Raw genomic sequence first — 18,233 nt, 5'->3', positions numbered from 1 at the left:
TGCACGTAATTCGCAGTTGGCCGAACTTATTAAGTCTTCCGTCGTTTTTTTTTATTCCGAAAGCATTATATGGCTCATGATGCGGAAAATCCGCCATTGTCCACGCCTGACGGGCCGAAAACCCACGTGACCTCTTCAGGAAAAAATTTATATTGAAGTGGGTTTCCGACCCAGGCTGGAGCAAAAAGATCAGGTTCAATGGCCACTTCATTAGAGCACTGCGCCACCACTGCAGCACAACGCCCCGCACACTAAACTGCTGCAGTCGTTGCTGTTTTTGCTTTAAAAGCGATGGCACATACCCACCATGGGGGATTGGCTAAGGTTTGGTGCAGATCCAAACAGGAGAAAATTCACCCAGGTTTATCTTATGCGGCTCATAAATATAATTAGAGGAATCTGTGGAAAAAAAGTACGGAATTTTTAGAGATCTTGAGGAAATCGGAATGAAAATCGAGGAAACAAAGCGGTGAGGGTTCAGAATAAATAAGTGTTAAAAAATCATCAGAAATAATTTAATTTTGAGAGAAAAGAAAAGGCAACGAAAAATTAACACAAAAATCTCCCGATTTCGATCACATACCTGTGAAGAAGCTCACACACCTGCCAAACGGCATGCCATTTGACGATTACACCTAAGGAGAGGAGGACGGGCAGAGTAAGCGGGAGACCTAATTAAGAGAGAGAAATTTTCAAAAACTTACTTCTCTGCCTTGAAAACCGCTGGCATGAGAGGATGAAATGATCTAACGTTTCAACGTCCCCGCATGACGCACATTGTTTCGACGCCGTGAACCGAGAACGGCGTAAAGAAAGATTGAGGCGAGAAATCCTGCAGCGCAACAGTGTCATGGAGACTTCACATTGTCTTGAACCACATGAGCGTGTGTTCCACAAGAATTTTAAGTATTGAAAGTCCACTGTAGCAAGGACGGGCTCATGGCTCAGGTACTGGTGTAGTTGGAACAGTTCATAACGGGTCGCGGTCAGAAGGGCAAGGTTTTGAACAACATCGGCAACAGCCTCATTGATGACTGATTTCGCATAGAAATCAGCCATCGAATTGGACGTAATGCCCCAGTACCCCGAAAACGACAAAAAAGCAATTCTTGCACATGAAGGGGCACAAAGTACATTAGGGATCACTACAAGAGCCTAGTCCTCGAGCTTTCAAGCGCTGCCAAGACTGGGGGACAGTGCGAGAGAATTATTACATGAGAAATATTCCGGGGAACTTTTTGAAGGGTCAAACCAATAGTAAGAAATTCCGCAGCAAAAAAAAATGGTGCATAATCAGAGACCCGGATATAATAACGACAATTTAGTGCGTGGGAATAAACACTTACTGTTGCTTTCTCGGCATGTTGAGATGCATCTGAAAATAACTACGTGGATCAGACACTGGAGCAGATATTCTTTCAGGAGACCATTTAACACATTGGCAGACAGGTTCTTTGCATTTTGCGGCAGCGTATGGTCGAAGCAAGCAACTGGTGCAGCCTGCACTTTGCTAACGCATTACAGGTACCTAAGCGAGACTGCAGTTCTAGACAACAGGTACTCTGTGACAACAAATTGCGGCAGTTTGTAGAGCGGACAGTGTTTTTCTGGGAACAAAGCTGGGTTCATCAAAAAAGGGGTGGAGCCACTTCAAGCATAAGTTCAAGACCCCGCAAGAAGGTGCGCACTGTGAGGAGCTGGAAGCAGAGTTCAAATCACGTACGCCGGCTTCCGGAAAGAGGACACAATTTGCCGCTGATTTTGACAAACCCAGGCAATGCCGTACAGCGCGCCCCTCTAAAAGCACCAGAGGTTCAATTTTGTGTCTAGGACAACAGGAGAGCAGAACACAACCGGACTCCAAAATTTCTCACTTACGTCTCGTACATAAGTAAATTTCTGCGCATACTAAAGATCTTATTACTGTTTCGCGTCTGGCGACCGAGAGCTCGCTCACCTTTGAGGACTACACTTTCAATATGAGCTCGCCAGTCTAGATGAGGACTCAACCCAAGGGATTTGGGCGCCACGATACAGCAGACAGATATAGAGTGGACGCTGGAGGAAAAACGAGAACGGAAGCTATACTGAATGAATGTCTCTAGCAGGGGCGAAAAAGGCTGTCATCCGCATACACATACTTTCATTCATTCATTCATTTATTGATATTGTCAGCGTGTCTCAGGCTATTACAGGAGTGGAAAATATAATGTACATATTCAAAACACTGTACATTCCACAACTATGACATCGACACAAAAGATATTAAGGAAAAATGAAACAGTAAAGAAAACGCATGTGCTGAGGCAGAACTATTACATTGGTGTACTACGTTCCAGGTAAGATTTCAGACATTCTAGAAAGGCATCGAGGGAGTTAATTTTTTCAACGGGATCAGGCAGCATGTTCCATTCTTTAATAACACGAGGAAAAAAGCTGTACTTAAAACAATCATTAAAAGAACGCGGCACAGGAATGCACAAGGAATGGCGATGTCTTGATGTTTCATTAGGATGTATTGTAAAATATGGTGATGTGTTGATATTAAACTGGCGATGAATTAAAAGGTAAAGAAACTTCAGCATATCTACCTTAGTGCAGTATTATAAACTTTTAATGTTTGCTAATTTACATAATTGGGTTGATGAATCAGTTCAGCGATATTTGTTGAATATAAAACGGGAAGCAAGTTTCTGAACTTTCTCAATTTTTATTTTGTTAGACGCGGTGTAAGGATCCCAAACAATTTTGCCAAATTCAATTACAGGTTTTATAAGGTTGTTAAAAGTGAGTGTTTTTACATCGGGAGTGGCACTACGTGTTTTGCGTTTTAGAGCCCAATTTGCTTTGCGTGCGTTGGAGCATACATTGTTTAAGTGTGTATTCCAGTATAGGTCAGAAGTGAAGGTTAAGCCGAGATATTTATGCTGGTGTACTCTATTAACTAGTTTACCTGCAATGGAGTAAGGGTATATCATTATATTTTTCTTTCTAGTAACATACATAATTACGGATTTGTCAGTTAAGCGCCATTTGCCACTTAGCGCACCAGTTTTCTATTGCATGAAGATTAGCGTCCAGTTCTTCTTGATCACATGGTGTCTTAATTATTTTGTGCACTGCACAATCATCAGCGAAAAGTCTGATTGGGACTGTGATAGCTTTTGGGAGGTCATTTATGAAAACCAGAAATAAAAGGGGCCCAAGACACTTCCCTGTGGAACACCTGAAACCACAGGGGAAGACGATTGATAACCTTCGAGGCGTACAGACTGTTCACGGGAGGAGAGGTAGGAAGAAAACCAGTTTGTTATTTTGAAGTCCCTGAATATAGCATTAAGCTTTCGCAACAACTTCGGATGGGATACCTTATCGAATGCTTTTGAAAAGTCGAAGAATAACATGTCAGTTTGACCACGGCTGTTTATCCCCTCGGAAAGATCGTGAACGGTTTCTATGAGCTTGGTAATTGTAGAAAGGCCTTTTCGGAACCCATGTTGAGAAGGATGGAGTATGTTATTATTGTGAAGAAGACGGGCATCATCCTGTATTTACTGAGGAAAAGAAGTAGAAGAGGTAGCCACACTGCCATCGCTCAGACGGACCACCTGCTGACCTGAACAAACGAGACTCGGTCGCCGCCGTGGTTTCGCCGCCGCCTCAGCATTAACCTTCGCCCCCGTTACATTTGGTGGAGGTTCGGCTTAGCATCCCCGTACCACCCTGGACCTGCGCAACCGCACGCTACCGGCCCCCGCTATGCCCGCTATGCCTGAAGCCGCCCACCACCAAGCCGTGCAGGTTGGCTCTCCAGTCCTGTTCCGGCTCCCTCCGGCAGCGGGACCCGGCACTCTTCAGCTGTGCGGACGATCATGACGCTGAAGACTGGCTCACATCATACGAGCGGGTGAGCACATATAACAAGTGGGACGATACCACCAAGTTGAACAATGTCATCTTTTATTTGACCGGCGTTGCCAACCTGTGGTTTCGATACCACGAAGCAGACTTATCCACGTGGACTGCTTTTAAGGCGAACCTCACCGAAGTGTTCGGACGTCCTGCTGTGCGCAAGCTACGCGCTGAACACCGCTTGCGCGAGCGCTCTCAGCAATCGGGTGAGACGTTCACCAGCTACATTGAAGACGTGGTCAACCTATACTCGCGCGTCAACGCCTAGATGTCCGAGGCAGACAAGATCAAGCATATTCTGAAAGGCATCGAGGATGACGCCTTTCAGATGCTGCTGTCGCGAGATCTCCGTGCCGTTGCCGAAGTTTTCACTCTCTGCCAGAGCTACGACGAGCTGCGCAAGCAAAGGCTCATCACTCGCCAGCACGCAGCAGCGCCTGTCGAGTAGCTTGCCGGCCTGTCGGCTGCACCCGACCACTCACAGCTGTTGGCGCACATCAAAGATTTTGTGCGTGAAGAAGTTGCACGTCAGCTGTCGCTTCTGGCATCCCCCTCCGTGCATTCTCCATTCCTGGCGCCCGACCTTCGCACTGCCATCAGCGAACAAGTTGCTGAGGCACTTCCACCGGTCCCTCCGCCCGCACCAGCAGAGCCGCCCACACCTGTCGCTGCACCCCTAACCTACGCTGCCGCCGTCGCACGGCCGCGGCCGCCTAACTACCGCCCAACCTACGCTCCACCTCAAACGTCTGTGCCTCAAGTATCTCACGCTCCGACGCCTTTTTTGCGACCGCTTCGCAATTCGGCAATCCCTGGCGTACTAGTGACAACCGGCCTATTTGTTACTTTTGCGGACTGCCTGGTCATGTGGCCCGTCTTTGCCTTCATCGTGCGCCGATCTCCCCAGTTGCCGGTTACTCGCCCCCTCCAAGCGACTACTCACCGCCAGGCGAGCCGCCACAGAATCGCCCGCTTTCCCCTGATCGCACCACCTTCTGCACCCGGCGCTCACCTTCTACTCGTCGCCGCTCCCTTTCTCTCATGCGTCGGCACCCGAATCTTTCGCAAGAGGAAAACTAGACGCCGCAGTTCCTGAGGCGAGAACTGCGCCACCAGCGAAATGTCTAAAGCCTCAGTTATGTCCCGCCAATCTGATCGCCGTTTTTGTAGAGGGTGTTTCTGTTCTGGCGCTTGTCGACACCAGTGCTGCTGTTTCTGCCATGGCCGCCTCCTTTTTCCGCTCCTTGCGGAAAGTGACAACCCCACTTTCTGGATTTTCGCTGCGCACCGCAAGCGTGCAGGCTATTGCGCCGTTAGCGGCGTGTACGGCTCACGTCGTTATTCAGGAAATCCTCTGCGTGATTGAATTCGTCATTTTACCAACCTGTTCTCATGAGATCATCTTGGATTGGGACTTCCTGTCGCGCCATTACGCAGTCATCGATTGTGCTCGTGCTGAACTTGAGTTCTTTGCGCTCAGTGGTTCCTCGCCGCCCGATGCCCCTTCTGCTGCTCCTGCCAAAGCCGTCGTTGCCGAAGACACTGAACTGCCTGCCTGTTCTTCTGTTCTCTTTCCCCTCACTTTTGACCTTGTTCGAGCTGGCAACATACTTTTCACACCATCGCCCCTCTTTCTGTGCCGCAAGTACCTCTCCATACCTTACGCCATCCTCACTCTGTCAGCTGGTCTTAGCGCATTATTCGTGACCAATCCGTTTACATATCCTTCCGCTGTGCGTCGCGGTGAGTGCCTTGGTACCGTGCAAATCATTGACTTCATTCTCTACCACGATGAAAATGACGATTCCCCGTCCCTTGACGTCGATGCCCTCAGCCCGCCGCTTCCTGCACCCGACACTTCGTCTCCAGACGTTTTCCTTCCCTCCATCGACGCCTCTCTTCCTGCACCTCAACGAACTCAACTTCTCGCTCTGCTTCATCAATTTCGTTCCTCCTTCGATTTACACCAACCCTAAGATATGCCATAGATATGCCATAAGATATGCCATAAGGTGTTTAAATACAATATGTTCAAGCAAATAGAACATGTACAAATGAGAGAAATTGGTCGGAAATTACGGACAACCGATGTAGAACCACTCTTATGGATCGGAATACCTTCGGCATATTTCCAAGCGGACGGGAAAGAACTCGTGGTTATGGATATTTGAACAAATTTTGTGAGGTACTTAGCAACCCATTCTGCTTATCTAAACAGGAATTCATTGGGGATTTCATCAGGGCCTGAGCTTTTCTTTACAGTGAAGTGAAACAGCAAGTTAAGCACTCCTCGCTCTGTGACTTCTAAGTCTTAAACTGGAGGGCAGCCAGGCGCGTTTGCTACTTTTGGTGTCAAGGCCATCGTCAGAAGTGAACACGGATGAAAAAAAAACGAGTTAAGGTTTTCAGCTCTTTCTGCGTTATTTTGTCTCCATTATTTCGAGGCTTCGCAGGAATAACATCGCGCCAAAATTTGTTAGGTGCCTTAATTAAAAATTTTTTAGTGTTACATTCTAGAACTTCTCCGTAGCTACCTTGACAAGATACTTGAGTTACTTACTCATTTGACTAATGGCACTGTTCTCGCCAGGAACAGACTTAACCCCGTTTGCCCAACGTTTTCATTTAATTTCCGTTTCATGTGTATAATTTCTCTTGCTATCCAGGGATTCTTCTTCCTTGTACATTTTGAACGCTTGGGAATAAAGTGCTTAATAGTGTTCCACCGTGTTTGAAAATTAGACCTATAGATTGTCTACGGTAGAACCACTATCGGCAAGATGCATAAAATCATCGAATGAACCCTCGAGGCATTCCAACACACCAACGACGTCAGCGGCTGCGAAGTTTAGAAACGCCTTACGTTTACTATGCGAATGATCTGGCAGCATATCTAAAACCAATATTACCATTTTGTGATCAGATATACCTTCCCAGGGTTTGCAAACACAAAGATGTGGTCGCAGTTCTGAGGATACAAAGGCTAGGTCAAGAAGGCTAGGTCAAATAATGGAACTTGAGGAGTTTGACAGCCACGGCAAACAATTACTGTCAGTAGCTGGAAGCTCAGGTAGCCTCAACGCCTAGTTCCACAGTCGCTATTTGCGTTTAGTAACGTCCTACGTAGCACGATTATTTTTTTATATTTACGAAATTATTTTTCGATCATTTTTTTTTCTGTGAGCTAATTTCTACGCATCAGAAATGATTTCAGAAGCTGCAGGGGCATTGTCACATCGGCTAACCAGAAACACGTGTCATGAGTTTAAATCCCAGTTATAGCACGAACCTCATAAGACACAGAGAAAAGACTGCCTATGTACTATAGCACTACTGATGTTGCTATGTGCTACTGACCCTTTTCAAAACTCTGAAAGTCAGCTTTCTGCATAGCGCAAACTCCTTCTCTGTTGCGGCCAAACCGGTTTGGGGGCAGAATTGTAGACATCTACTGTCAGGTTAAGCCGGAACCCTTTCCTGCATACACCAACCCTTTGTTGCTGTCGGGAAAAGGGGATTGTGCTTAAGTCACTGCCTTGCAAGTACAATTCACCCTCCCCACTGCTGTCAAATAGGAAGGGCGAAAGGCAAATTGTGCCAAGGCCCTGCTCATCACTCAGTGAGTCCAGAGCATAAGTCGGGGAATAGAATTTTTTAGCGCTGCACCCAACTTCTCCCCGTGGGACGGTCCGCGCCTCCATGGTAAAGGTTTTTTGCTTTGCAGAAAACCTGATTACTGGACGACTGAACAGAACTAGCGGCCGTATAAGCATGAGTAAGAACCTTGTGTTGTGGATTTGTTTACACTTCATTGATTTTATTTTTTCCGAAAGAGGCTACAGTGTAATGGGTCCATATAGTATTGGCTGATGTACGGTGACCGGATACTTACAGCAGGATATGCGGCTTATTTGATGCAATTCATATCTGCGAATAACGTGACTCACGTGAATAACGTGACGTAACGGGGAAAAAATTACGTACAGCAATTAAGTCTACTGACGAGCTGTGAAGGCGAAAGCTTGCAGGCGTAGTGTTCGGCTGCGGCGGTGGCGTGCTGCACTAATGCAATGGCCAGCAAAGCTGACCTGTTCACGCCACCCGAATGGAAGTTGATGAAGATGATACCTAAACCCAGCTCGAGCCCCTGTGCTTTCTTGCTATCGCTCCCCTCTATACTTCTCCTCACTATCCTTTCTCTTTCACCTCCACCAGCTGCATCTCGGGTGCTAAAGATATTAGATAGCAATTGCCACGGCCGGCAACATTCTTTTCCTTCACTTTTGAAGCAAAAGCTTCATTATGCTACCTCGTAACGATTTTGCTGTGCTTTCGGTTTCGACCTTCAAGTGAGACAGTGGTCAAACCTCTTACGGCGCGGTTCGGGTGTCCGCCGATATATGCGAGACAATTACTGCGCCATTTCCTTTCTTCAAAACCAATTTTAAAAACTAATCTTGAAAATGAAAGTTGAAAATTGTTGGAGAAAGGAAATGGCGCAGTATCTGTCTTTCATATCGGCTGACACCTGAACCGCGTCGTAAGAGAAAGGAAAAAGGAGGGAGTGAAAAAAAATGTGACATTCCGTGTATGCTACGAGGATCCACGTTCGACGGCGCGGCGTAGACGGAGACCCGTGACAGCGGCATCATCAATTACCCAGCCATGCTCTTTGAGTGACGACCAGAAAAACCGGACCCGCCGCCGCCCCGGGGAAACAGGCTTTATCCTCCCCAATTTCCGGGCCACTGGGACAACATTCTTTCCCTCCCCCCCCCCTTTGTCGTGGGCTATCGCCGGGAAGGCACCCACAGCTTCCCAGAAGGGCCGTGACAGACACCTGTCATGGCGGACAGGCAGTACTCGCCAAGAATGTGGAAAGACAGGCGCTAGTGAATTAGCTCCGAAGAGAGAGCCTGTGTATACTCTCACTTGAGAGAGAGTGGTGGCGTTTTTGTTGTTTATTTAGTTTGTATTGTTAACAGACTCTGGGTTCGAGGCTAAGCCCAACCCAAGGGGGTTGTCCCCATCTCGCATGTTATTTTGGATTGGAGAATTGATGCTTTGGGCGGGCCACTGGAAATGACCGCCCTTAGTCCTTTGTTAATCAAGTGCTTAAAAGCACATGTAAACGGATGCAGTCCAGTCTGAGCTGGGGCTCCATGCTTAGCATGTAATGTGATGCTACTTAGGCACTAACCTGCCCGGTCGATGAGTAAAAAAGTGCAAAGTTTGTTCTGTTGTAAAATTATGCTCTGCTGTCATCATCTACAAGCTCGCCTCCTGTTCATCTTCCAAGCCGAACGACACTAGAGGAAGGGTTTGTGAACCATCCTCGAAGAAACGGACGACTATTGAAAATTCTACTGCAAGCACGCTCAGGACGACATCGTTCGCCAAGAGGGCCTTCAGCGCCGAAGCCCGTCGGCGTGCAGCTTCTGCCAGCAACCGCTCGAGCCCAACTCCGGAGCCACTCCATCGCCCCCATGAAGTCGTCGGCACGTAAGCTCGGACGCCCCAGCCTCTGATGTATAATCTTACTCATGTGTAATTATTGAATATACCTGTTTGTTTAAACTGAGCCATACGGTGTCTCTTTGCCTCTCCGTCCCGTGTGGACCTGCGCATTATGGGGGTCATCACAAAAAGAAGAGGTGCCGTAGTGGAGGGCTCTGTAATAATTTCGACCACCTGGGGATATTTACTGTGCACTGACAACTCCATACCTGCTACCTGATACCTGCTTTATTATCTGCTGCGGGTCCTCGGGCCCAAGATATTAAACTTATTTTTGGAATATGGCAGAGTGCTTGACGCACTCTGGCACAGGTCGGCCTGGTATTGCACTACCTCCGGGATCGGACCGGGGCCTACGGGCCTATTTGCGCGCGCGCCTTTTCTTGCTATCTTTGCTCTCCTCTCTATCCTATAACTCTCCTCCTTTCCGCACGCGGCAGCGAGCGTGGCTCGGCTTGAGCCAATAGGCAGACCTGTGCATTTTTCTTTCTTCCTATCAGCAACAGCAGCCGCAGTGCACTGACATTGCGCCCTAACCACTGAGCCAATGCGGCGGGTTACGTGCCTGGGTTCGTAACCCACTTCAGGAGGATTTTATTTGCGAAACTTAATTTTTCTTTTTTCTGACTTAAACTTATTTTTTTTTCGTGTCTGCAAACTGTAGTTAACCGGTAGTTCCGGTAGTTACCCAGTAGTTAACCGGTAGTAAACCAGTAGGAAGCTGGTTTACTATTTATGATATTAACTTTTTAACTATTAGTTAGGCATATAGATGCAATTAGAGATAGGTAGCTGGTGGTTACTAATATGAGTATCAGTTTTCAGAATATCGAAAACGGGATTATCCTCCCTCACCGCAGTGGCTCGACAAAATTTGGCTACATCGTGCGAAGGCTCAGTGGTTAAGGTGCTCGTCTACTGAGCCGGAGTACCCGGGTTGGCACTCAATCGGAGAGGCTGCGCTTCTATGGAGGCGAAACATAAAAGGCACCCATGTGCTGTGCAATATCAGTGCACTTTGAAGGTCCCTAGTTGGTCGAAATTATTCTGGAGCCCTCCACAACGGCACCTCTTTGCTCCTTTCTTCTTTCTCTCACTCCTTCATCTCTTCCCTTACGGTGCGGTTCGGGTGTTCGCCGAGATAGGCGGGACAGTTACTGCGTCATTTCCTTTCCTCAAAAACCAATTTTCAAGAACCAGTTAGCGCCAAAATACGTGCGCTTTCGAAAGCATGTAGGCAAGAAAACCTTTCCAGTGCACGTAACTAGTCAATAATACTTGGTTTTTTGGAGAAAGAAAATGGCGCAGTGTCCAATATCGTTGGACACCTGAACCGCGCCGTAATAGAAGGGATATAGGAGAGAGTGAAAGAATAAAGGACAAAAGAGGTGATGTAGCGGAGGGCTCCGGAATAATTTCGACCACCTGGGTATCTTTAACGTGCACTGACATCGCACAGCACACGGGCGCCTTAGCGTTTTTCCTCATTAAAAACGCAGCCAAAAAAGCCAAATTTTGTCGAGCCAGAGCGCCAAAGGTAACCTTGTTTTCGATATTCTAAAAACTTATGTCTATTACTAACTACCGGCTACAAATCTGTAATTGCAACTAAGCGCTAAATTGCACTCGTTAAAAGTTAATAATTAAAATATAGTTAATCAGCCAAATACTTAAAACAATTAACCGGTTTTCTGGTGCCCAACACTGGTATTACTGTGCCGAAAAAACCATATTTTAAAGCCAAAAAACATAATTTTGAAAACCTCTTTCCAGTAACACCTGGTATACAGAGTCGCTCAGCTAATTCTAGGAAAGCTTTAGGAAACAAGTGCGCTCTGCAAATATTCGGCACTTGCAAGGTTTAGGTTGTCATCTGTTCCATCCAAACATATTGTTGTGCGCTTATTTTTATCCGTTGAGATGAAAAAGCGAACGAGCCGCAGGTTTTTTTTTTGTGTGAAATGATTGCCGCTTCACTCTTCTGTCAATATGTATGCTATGCCGTTTTACATCGCCCACGAGCGATTCCTGTTAGTTACTAAAATAAAGGAACCTCTTTAATTCGCTCGCCTTACATGCTTAGCATCATGTCTACTCGTGAATGACAATATATCCGGTAACATTGGCATGTGTACAGATGTAAACAGTCCTCACTTGGTCTACATTTATGTTGAAAATGTTGACCTAAAATTGTGAATAACAAGAGAGATAGCGCTACTTGTTAATTACGCACTTCAGAAATATGCCCAGCAGAAGGCCCCGCGCTATATTTCTGCATTAGTCGGACCTTTGCATGTTATCTCTTAAAGCTTCGATAAGTTATCTGCAGTGCTTTGCATAACCTTCGGGAATTAATAATACATTTGCTCCGACGTCTCCATCTTCTGCATTTTTCTCGCCCAATGTTGTAATTTTACCTAATAAATTATGAGAGCGCTACGCAAACCGCAATTAGCACCCTGTAATCAAGGGCAGTAAGCTGTTTGTATGCTATAAACATGAACGACTGGTCGTTGCGTGCATTTTATTTTTATGGTCGTTGTTGTTCTATGGGGATTTAACGTCCCAAAGCGACTCAGGCTATGAGAGACGCCGTAGTGAAGGGCTTCGGAAATTTCGAAAACCTGGGGTTCTTTGCCGCGCACAGTACACGGGTCTCTAGCATTTCGCCTCCATCGAAATTCTACCGCCGCGGCCGTGATCGAACCCGCGGCGTGTCACGTTTCGCATGTGCAAAGTTGAACGGTAACTGTGATGGGCAGCAATTCTATGTAGTGGTTTTCTCCAAATAATGAAAAGGAAGGGAAAGATTTTCCTCCTGCGAGCGCCTGAGCTGGGTCAGCGGAAATAGAGATATCGGGCAGATTGAAGAAATAAAATAAATATAGAAAAGAGGAAGACAGGACAGGAACTATGTACAAGTATTATCTTTACAAATTCGCAATCATATGTCAGAAAAACGGAAAGTTTTGAGGGCACTGAACATTGGTTGCGAAATCATGAAATGGGAAAGAATTAATGTTTAATCGTGGCCCTCGTGGATAGCTCCAAACGAAGACGCGTCCTTCACTTCTTGTTCCCAGGTCATGCAAGCGTGCTTGTGGCCTTGTCGAGCACGTTTGGTTTGGAACCTAGCGGTTGTAGTCTCGGATTCCGACTAAACCTCTTAATTCTTCTTTAAGCGAAATGACGACCGCACACTGAATTTCCGTGACAATCCTTCCCCGCAAACTATACACAAGTTTTCGTATTAGAAACCAAATCCACCATGATTTCACACGCATGTAAGCTTTACGCTTTTCATGCTGCAGGAATTAAAACAAAAATTACCAACAAGCTCTGGAGACCACCCTGAATTGTGTTCTCAGGCCCCGCAAACATATACAAAAAAGATCATGAACCCACGTGCTTACAGAAATGGCTTGGAAAGCTTGTTACTTACCGTTTTGGTAATGACTCTCTCGACCAGGTGATACATTAAAACTTCAGCAGAAGAAAGTCAATGGACGCAGGGAGCTGGCCAACCAGATGCAGCTGATGACAGACAGTAGCGAGACAGCCAGGTCCTGCCGTATTTAAAGAGTGCTGGAGACGAGGGCAAGGCGTATGGGGAGTGATGGCGGATATGCACGGCAACACACTTCCTAGTTTTGTTGGCCAGGAAGCCGCTCCGTTACACACCTGCACGTGGGAATGGGTCCACCTGTGTAAACACACGGTACCCGCCAATACTTTTCTTCATTTCTGCGAAAACATCTCCTTTTCTAGCAGAAATCCTCATCTAACAAGATATCAAGTCTGTATCCTAATTCGCACAATGCTCAGCGTTGTTCCGAGCGCACATGTGCTTTCTGGGAAACCAGTGCACGCGCAGTGGCTCCCCCTCACGCACACAATGCCACTGGGCATGTGCAGGAGAGGTCCGGTAGACCGGTATACGTCTCCGGTAGTACTTCTACGGTATGCTAAAAGTGTGCAAAACTGCTTTCCCCACGGAGCCAGTTCGGAAACACTCCTCCACCACCTCTGTTCTCCCGTTCAAAGGCGCCTCGTTAAGCGTTGCAGTCTTTCTTCTTGCACTGTGCGGAATTCACAGAGCAAGAATTCCAGCCCTCTCGAGGGTACAATGTTCACACCTCACAAACAGCGTCATTATGGTTAGAGCTAGGACGAGGGGAGGGGAGGTGGAGGTGCCAACCATCCACGGGAATGAGGGAGCTTTTTTTCATCCAGCACAAACGCTTCCAGAACAAAGCGATGGAGTGTCACCTGTCGGCCACAATAGCGCGGCTGTAAACTTCAACACTTTAGTATAATTTAGTAGAAAGATCACTGACGCCAACCAGGTGAAATTTTGAAAAACGCCATGTTTCTGGACCGGCTCGGTCCCTTCTCCATGGTGTGACTACGGCTGAGGCACAGTTTTGCTTTTTAAGCCCTCGTGTTGAAGACTTCCGGGTCAGTGGCCGCAAACCATGCATGTAAGAAGAGGGAAGTGTCTCCAGTTAGCGATTAACATTCTTTCGTGTCTGTTGGATGTGCCACGACTCAAGTAGAAGCCTCCTGCGCGGGTTAGCTTCGGTTTCCAGTACAATAGTACCGTCAGTCAATTCGATGGTCGCATGCCTCGCAGTTCTCGGCCACAGCGCTGCGCCGACGGTTCATTTGTCGGACGTCCGCTTTATTCTTCGTTTCCCCTACATACGAGGCCGGGCAGATCGAGCAGGAGATTTTGTATACAACCCCTTGGGCCCTTTCGTTTGGGTGACGGCCTTTCGGGCCGGCCCGCAAGGGCACCTTGTGTAACGAGGTGTTGGTGCTTGGCGCCACCACGGACCCTTAGCCCCCATACCGAAGCTGTCATCCGTACCATGGCGATAGGCTGAAAGGTGGAGGGAAGAAACCTTGAACGGTGGCGGTCGAGGAAGTGGTCAATCCTCGGCCGATGGGCTCCTCGTCTGTCTACCAGGGGGGGAGTCCCGGGACCTTCCTCTGTGTATAAGGGTGAATCAGAGGCGACAAAGTATTTGGAACCCTTAGCCAGTACATGCCGTATGGAAAAATTTTCAAAAAAATCTGATCGGCTCCCAAAAAGGAGTCGCACCGATGCGAAACAATTGATGCCACAGAAACCAGAAACGTTTCCGAAGTTTTTCATGGTTCACTCAAACACTGATGAACCGGTAGCCAACCTGTCTGCATTTGTCATCGCCAACACCCTAAAAAGCTGTGTAGGCAAAAACTACAAAGCAAAAAAGCAGCGAACCGGAGATCTCCTTGTAGAAATAAACACAAAAGAACAGAGCGCGAAACTGATGTCTTTACAGAATCTTGGAGAAATGAGCGTACAGGTAACCCCGCACCGCACCCTGAACCACTCAAAGGGCGTCATATCTGAATATGAACTCCTACAGAGTACGGATGCGGAAATGGAAGAAGAACTAGCTGAACAAGGAGTAATAGCAGCCCGACGAATAACCATCCGGAGAAATAATGCTGAAATCAAGACAAAACACATCGTCCTAACTTTCAATAGTACAACTCTCCCTGATTCCATCCACGCCGCATACCTCCATTGTAAAGTCCGCCCATACATACCAAATCCGAGACGATGTTTCAAGTGCCAGCGCTTTGGACACAGCATGTTGGCTTGCCGGGGCAAACCCACGTGTGTCACATGCGCAGAAGACGCACATACAGAAGAAAGATGCGAACGCACTCCAAAATGCATCAACTGCAATGGCGCACATGGCGCGTACTCCAGGTTGTGCCCAGTTTGGAAAACAGAAAAACAAATCATACCTTTGAAGACCACAGAAAACCTGTCCTACTTTGAAGCAAAAAAACGCGTCTCTTTCCAACAGAAAGGGACATACTCCGAAGCGGTGACGCGGGGACCGCCGCCGCCTTCGGTTTCTGTCGGCACACAGGTCGATCCGAAGGACCTGGGGTCGACAACCAAGTCCCCACCACAGAAGTCAATGACACAGTCCACAGGGCTGAAAATTTCGCGGGAAGACCACGCGATCCTCGCCGGAGGCCCTCAGGCCCTACTTTCAGCAGTGGCATCCTCGGCGATAGACACCCAGAACAGCTATGCTGAACTGGACCTGTCGCCCCACCCCTATAAGAAGGCAACTACTGGCCCAAAAGACTCTGCCGCTGGAGCAGGGCCTGGTTCAGCGGTGCCAGCAAAAAAGACGAATGCGAAGGCCACGGGCCATCGCAACCAAGAAGCATCCTCCAGGTCCACCGTGGAGGAGATGGATGTCAGCGAAAGTCCGCGGACATCTAAAATACATGCATCCGCGGAATCTCCGCAGAAATCCGGCGCCACGAAAGTGGCGATGGATACAACTCCTAGTTCGCCACCGCTGCAGCGGCGGCGAGACTCCCTAGAGAAAAAAGGAAAACCACGAATCACTGCTCCTGAAAATAAGTGACTTTCCCCAATCCCCAACTTATCACAATGGCATATCTAATACAATGGAACTGTAGAGGTCTACACAGAAACTACACAGACATAACCGATATGCTCAAAACAATGGCACCTACAGCTGTGTGCCTGCAAGAAACGAACCTTGGGCCACAGCACACAAACATCTTACAAAAATATAATATTTTCCGGAAAGATCGAGAACAAGCTAACCGACTCTCAGGAGGCGTCGCTATCATTACGCAAAGCGATGTCCCTGCAAGAGAGGTATCATTAAAGACGAACTTAGAAGCGGTCGCAGTAAACATCATTAGCCATAAAACAATAACAATATGTTCTGTGTACATACCACCACACAACACAATTACTATGCATGACCTAGAAGAACTTCTGGGACAGTTGCCTGAGCCATATGTCATAATTTGGGATTTTAACGCACACTCCTCATTCTGGGGAAGTGAGCATACTGATTCCAGGGGTCAGCTCATCGAGGATTTTATTCTTTCAAATAGCATATGTTTAATGAACACTGGAAAAGCAACGTACTGCTGCCCCAGCTCTGGAAAAATGACCTGCCTAGATTTAGCGTTTGCATCACCATCGGTTTTTAATGATTTTATTTTTGATGTTTTAGACGACCCTCGGGGAAGTGATCAGTTACCTACAGTTTTAAAGATAACATCAGCTACATCCATCATCCCTACGAAGCCACGGCGATGGAAAATTCACCTCGCCGATTGGGCACTTTTCAGAACGAAGGCCACACTAGAAAAAGAATATGCCGAAACCCTTACTATAGAAGAACTAAATGAAAAATTTGTCACATGCTTAATATCTGCAGCAATAGAAGCCATCCCACAAACGTCTGAAATTGCACGAAAAACACATAAAGTTTGGTGGTCAAACGAATGCTCATTGGCTAAAAAGCAGCAAAACAAGGCTTGGGGCAACCTTCGCAGATATCCCACTGCAGGAAACTTGCTCATCTTCAAAAGGGCTAGAGCCAAAGCACGATACATCAGACGCAACACAGAAAGGGCATCATGGCAACAGTACATATCCTCCATAAACAGCTCAATAACATCCAAGAAAATGTGGGAGCAGGTGCGGAAATTCACTGGAAATTTTACTCCATTCACATTTCCAATGCTAACAACACCCGGTACTCAAACAACATTAGAAGAACAGGCCAACATATTGGGTGAGCATTTTTCCACAGTTTCAAGCTCATCCAACTATACACAAACATTTCAAAAGCACAAAACAATAGTAGAAAAACAAAAACTTCCCTTTGGAACATGCATACACGAAGACTACAATCAGGTTATTACAATGCAGGAACTAAACACAGTACTAACATCCGGTAAAATGACAGCACCAGGCCCAGACAATATACATTATGCCATGCTTGCTCACCTCTCTGAGACTGCCATAGAGGCTCTCCTAAAATTTTTCAATAAAATATGGATGAGTGGAGAAATCCCCCAAGCATGGAAAGAAGCAATCATAGTACCCTTCCTAAAACCTGGCAAGCCACCAACTACTCCCACCAGTTACAGGCCAATAGCACTCACTAGCTGTATAGCAAAATCATTCGAAAGCATTCTAAACATCAGACTAACCTTCATACTTCAGTCCCGGCAACTTTTAGATATACACCAGTGCGGTTTTAAAAAGACATGTTCCACAACCGATCACATCGTTCGCTTTGAGAACACAGTTCGGGAAGCGTTCATCCACAACCAGCACTGTATCGGGGTCTTCTTCGACATGGAGAAGGCTTACGATACCACGTGGAGGTTCGGTATCCTCCGTGACCTAGCGGACCTAGGTATCCGCGGCAGGATGCTGAGCTGTTTGAATGACTTCCTAACCAACCGCACGTTCCGAGTCCGCCTAGGTGCAACCTTCTCCAACACTTTTACACAAGAAACTGGCGTACCCCAGGGGTGCATCCTCAGCACGACCTTATTCATCATCACAATGAACTCAATAGGAAAAGTAATCCCAAAATCCATAACGTACTGTGTTTACGTAGACGACCTCCAAATAGCATGCACGTCATCCAGCATACCCACCTGTGAGCGACAGATACAAATAACAATAAATAAACTGGCTACCTGGGCAGATAGAAACGGATTTAGATTTTCCCCTCAGAAAACAGTAGCGGTTCTGTTCTCTTTGAGACGAGGCCTACAGGCCAACCCCACAATATATCTAAACCAAACCCAATTACCTGTCAAACAAGAGCATAAATTTCTAGGGATAACTTTCGATAAAAAGCTCACTTTCTTGCCACATATAAACACCTTAAAGAAAAAAGCTTCCCAAGCCCTCAATGTGCTAAAACTACTGTCAAGAAAACGCT

The 18,233-nt window shown here is 46.9% G+C and overlaps 1 protein-coding gene across 1 annotated transcript in view; it reads left to right on the top strand.

Moving 5' to 3' along the window:
* Nucleotides 1-18,233, top strand: part of LOC144100897 (uncharacterized) — a 73,059-nt gene that overhangs the window by 9,849 nt on the left and 44,977 nt on the right. The gene's annotated exons all lie outside the window — the stretch shown is intronic.

Source organism: Amblyomma americanum, chromosome 1 (genome assembly GCF_052857255.1).
Source record: "Amblyomma americanum isolate KBUSLIRL-KWMA chromosome 1, ASM5285725v1, whole genome shotgun sequence".
In the NCBI taxonomy this organism is placed as follows: domain Eukaryota; kingdom Metazoa; phylum Arthropoda; class Arachnida; order Ixodida; family Ixodidae; genus Amblyomma; species Amblyomma americanum.
The sequence above is the reverse complement of the archived record's forward strand: the minus strand, read 5'-3'. Positions and strand labels throughout refer to the sequence as shown.